The 4,717-nt window shown below is 35.9% G+C and overlaps 1 non-coding gene across 1 annotated transcript; it reads left to right on the plus strand.

Moving 5' to 3' along the window:
- Window positions 1-3,849: 3,849 nt before the first annotated feature.
- LOC128279764 (small nucleolar RNA R71) lies at window positions 3,850-3,955 on the plus strand. Its single transcript, XR_008269960.1, has one exon. It is a non-coding gene; the product is annotated as a small nucleolar RNA R71 (small nucleolar RNA).
- The last annotated feature ends 762 nt before the right edge of the window (window positions 3,956-4,717 follow it).

Consider the following 4,717-nt stretch of genomic DNA (forward strand, 5'->3'; position numbering starts at 1 on the left):
ATTTTTATAACTTTAAACTGGTTTATAATAAATGGGCTAGACTTAGGACGCTTTTTCAAAACGACACTGGTTTTCCAAACGACACAACGTTACGATTATCCGAATTCTCAATGATATCTATGTAAATAAATTTCAAATTTATATAACCAAGTGTGGCAATGGTTATGGGTATGTCTAGGATTGGATCCAACCGAAGAGCTTGGTACTTAACTAGCCTTCATGCCTTACCTCCTCTGTTACGGTTTCCTACCTAGTGCCCAGCTTCCATTTACTTTGTTAGCTTAACAAAAGTCCTTTTTTTTAGCAGTAAAACAAAACATGGATTTTTATTTCAATGTGGCACATCAGATTCGGCCATAACATTTAGGCCGGGTTTAGGGTGTTACAGCTTGTCTTGGAAATCTTCTTTAATAAGTTGAACATAACCATTTCCATTCCTAGCTTCTAACCTCGATAGGTGATCAACCACTAGATTTTTAGTCCCCTTTCTATCTCAAATTTCTAAATCAAACTCCTGTAGAAAAACTATCCACCAAATAAACCTTAATTTGGCATCCTTCTTAGTCACCAAATATTTAATAGAAGAGTGATCTGTGTAGACCGTGACTTTGGTACCAACTACGAATGATCGAAATTTATCGAATACAAAAACCATAGCCAATAACTCTTTCTCATTGGTGGTGTAGTTAAGCTGCGCATCCATCAGGGTCTTGCTCATATAATAAATTCATGAAATACCTTGTTTTTCCTTTTTCCCAACACTACTCCCATAGCATAACCGCTAGCATCACACATGAGTTCAGAAGGCAATGTCCATTCCAGAACAATCACAATTGGTGTTGTTACAAATCATCTTTTCAGCTCCTCGAAAGTGATTAAACAAGGTTCATCAAAATTGAAAGGTCGATTCTAATTTAGCGAGGCACACAAGGGTTTCGATATCTTTGAAAAATCCTTAACGAAGCTTTTATAAAATCCCGTATGACCTTGAAAACTCCTAATATCCTTGACACTGGTCGGAGGCGACAATTTGCCTATCACCTCAATTTTTGCTTTGTCAACTTCAATCTCTTGTTGTGATATCTTATGAACTAGCACAATACCCTCATGAACCATGAAGTGGCATTTCTTCTAATTTAAAACAAAATTTATTTCTTCACAATGATATAGAACAAATTACAAATTTTTCAAGCAATCCTCAAAATCATTGCCAAACATAGAGAAAACATCCAAGAATATTTCAATAACATTTTCAACCACGTCCAAGAGTATCGCCATCATGCAACATTGAAATGTTGTCAAGTCATTACACAACCCGAATGGCATTCATCTAAACGCAAAAGTTCCATATGGACAAGAAAAGTCATCTTCTCTTGGTTACTGGGTGCTATGCCAATCTGATTATACCTTGAATAATAATCCAAAAATGACAGAAAGCTTACGTATCTAATTTATCCAACATTTGATCGATGAAAGGTAGGAGAAAATGGTCCTTCCGAGTTGCCTTGTTAATCTTGTGATAGTTCATGCATACTCTCCATCCCATGATAATGCAAGTTGGAATAAGCTTATAGTTATCATTGCTAATCACAGTGACACCTCCTTTCTTAGGTACACTTTGGATAGGCTTCACCCACGAGTTTTCGGAGATCGAGTAGATAATACCAACATCTAACCACTTGATAATCTCTTTTTTTAACAACTTCTTTCGTGATTGGATTCAACATCCTCTATTGTTCAATAGAATTGCTATCGTAATCCTCCAATAAAATTTTATGCATACAAATAGCAGGGCTGACTCCCTTGATGTTGGAAATTGTCCATCCCAATGCCTTCTTAGATCGTCAGAGTACTTCCAACAACCTCACCTCTTGATCGAGTGTTAACTTGACAAAAATAACTACTAGCAAAGTGTTGTTTTCTCCCAAATAAGCATATTTTAAATGCTGTAACGAAGGCTTCAACTCTAGTAAGGGTTCCTTCATAGATGGTTTAAGAGGATTGAAAGAGCGGTCTGATAAATCCAAGGATTCAAACTTCTTCCCTGGTCTATCCACAAGCTGCTTGGTTTCCATAAGTTCACCAAGTTCCTCAAAAGTTATTGTGTCACTCCACTCAAGTGAGTCTTCCTCACTATCAGAATTTCTATGGTAAAATTTTACAAATCCTGCCTCTATTATTGTGTCTATCAACCCAATGGCATGGCATTCTTTATTATTGTCAGTACATTTCAAGGCGTCAAATATATTGAAAGTCATCTTCTAATCATTTACCCTCATAGTCAGTTCACCTTTATGCACATCAATTAGAAAGGAAATGTCTTCCAAGAATAATTTGCTCATCTTTTTCAGCTTCACATTCTAAATTAAGGAAACCTACAGGAAAAATAAATTTATCTACTCTTACCAATTTTTCCTCAATTTTACCTTCTGGATGTGCGTAGGATCGATCAACTAGTTGCAACGTAACTATAGTAGGTTTTGCTTTCCCATTTCTCAACTTCTTGAAAATAGACATAGGCATTAGAATTATACTTGCTCCTAAATCACATAATGCCTTGCCAACGTAATGATTCGCAATTGAACATGGGATAGTGAAACTCCCTAGGTCCTTCAACTTCAAAGGTAATTTATTCATCAACATTACTATGCACTCTTCAATAAGAGTAGCAACCTCAAATTCTCCCAATCTACACTTCTTTGATAGTATGTCTTTCATAAATTTCACATAATTGGGCATCTTCTCCAAAGCTTCAACCAGTAGTATGTTGATGTGAAGTTATTTGAGGACATCTAGAAATTTTTGAACTGAGCCTCTTGTTTACAATTGTGAAATCATTGAAAGAATAATGGAGGTGGTTGTCCTTATGGTTGTTGGTGTTGTTTTCCAATAGCATTTCCATCAGTAAGATGATCTGATTCTTCTGCAACATTCTTTTGTTTAGCCTTTCCAAACGCAGTATGATTTTCAAACTTTTCTAAAATCTTTCCATTTTTGCAATCTGATTTGTCCTCTTTTGCCATGGCATCATTAATGATTTCATTCAGTTACGCCCCACTTCTAAGAGTAATTTACCTTACAATGCTCCCTCCCTTATGATCTTGAATTCTTAGTATCACATGGTAGAGCTCAATGTGGTCTCCAACTCAAAGCATTTGCTATCTGCCCCACTTGATTTGCAAGAGTTCAAAGCGATGCAGCTTGACTCTGAATTACTGCATCATTCTTGGCCATTTATTCTTTCAACAAAGTTTTAATAGATGATAATGATGATGAAGCCAATGCCTAACCTTGCTGGAATCTTACCTCAATATAGTTTGAGTATAACCAGGCGGTGCACTGATGACGTTCTCTCTTGCCACATTGTTGAAATTCCCTACACCTTGATTATTCCAACTAAAGTTTAGATCTCACTTCCACCTTGGATAATACGTGTTGGAATAAGGGTTATTATTCCAGTTGAAATTACCCATGTAGCACACAAATGCTGGATTTGATGGGCATTCATCAAAGTCATGGTCTTCACCACAATAAACATATACTAGCTCAACTACTTTCATGTCCTGAACTGTAGTTGGTCTATTTATTATTTTGATTATATTAGTTAAAGATGATACATCAGCAGTCAATGAAGTGATTGCATCAAGTTCCATGGTGCCAACAACTCTCCTACCAGTCCCAACTTGCGTGGTATCATATTGATACTCATTGTTGGCTATCCGTTCTAAAATCTCATATGCTTCATTGTATGATTTATCCAACAAGGTGCCATTGGCAGAAGCATCAACTACCATTCTCGTATGCACATTTAAGCCATTATAAAATATCTCCATCTGCGTCTAGGGCTGGAATCCATGCATTTGACATTTTTGAAGTAATTCTTTAAATCATTCCTAAACTTCATATAGAGTTTCATCCTCTGATTGCTGAAAAGATGTGATGTAATTTCTAAGCTAAGCATTCATGTTTGGCGGATTATACTGTAGCAAAAACCTCTAGAAAAGATCATTCCATAATGTTACAGTTCCGTATGGCAAAGCATTCAACCATGGTCTTGCACGATCTCTTAAAGAATATGGGAATAGTTTAAACCGCAAGGCATCTTCAGGAATACCCTGTTGATGAAATGAGTTGTAGACTTCTAGAAAAAGTCTTAAATGTAGTCTTGGATATTTAGTAGGAAACCCACTAAACTGCCATACTGTTTGCAGCATCTAAAACATTACCAATTTCAATTCAAAATGCTGAGCTTGAATGTGCGTTCTTACTAACCCTAGATTCAGATCATCTAAAATTGGTACCGTATGTTCACGAATTGGCTTAGCTCGATCACCTATCACGTGAAAAATAGGAAGATCAACATGTTGTTCAAAATATGAGAGTTTCGTTGGTATAGGTTTTGTGGCGCAACCACAAGATAGAAGAGGCTACTTGGGAAGATGAAGAGGCAATGGGAAAAAAATATCCATATCTATTTAGCTCAAGTAAATTTTGAGGATGAAATTATTTTTAGAGGGGGAGAGTTGTAACACCACAAAATACGACTTAGGAGTTTTAGCGGTATTTTAGAGAGTTTAGCTTTAGGGTGTTTGAAATTTCTTGACATGGAAAATAAGAAATGTTTTCAACTCTAGTTTTTAGGAAAATCAAATTAATTTTTAAATAAGTGTTTTATAAATCTGTAATTTTAGAAAAGAAAATTGATTTATGATAGAGT

This window comes from Gossypium arboreum, chromosome 8 (genome assembly GCF_025698485.1).
Source record: "Gossypium arboreum isolate Shixiya-1 chromosome 8, ASM2569848v2, whole genome shotgun sequence".
In the NCBI taxonomy this organism is placed as follows: Eukaryota; Viridiplantae; Streptophyta; class Magnoliopsida; order Malvales; family Malvaceae; genus Gossypium; species Gossypium arboreum.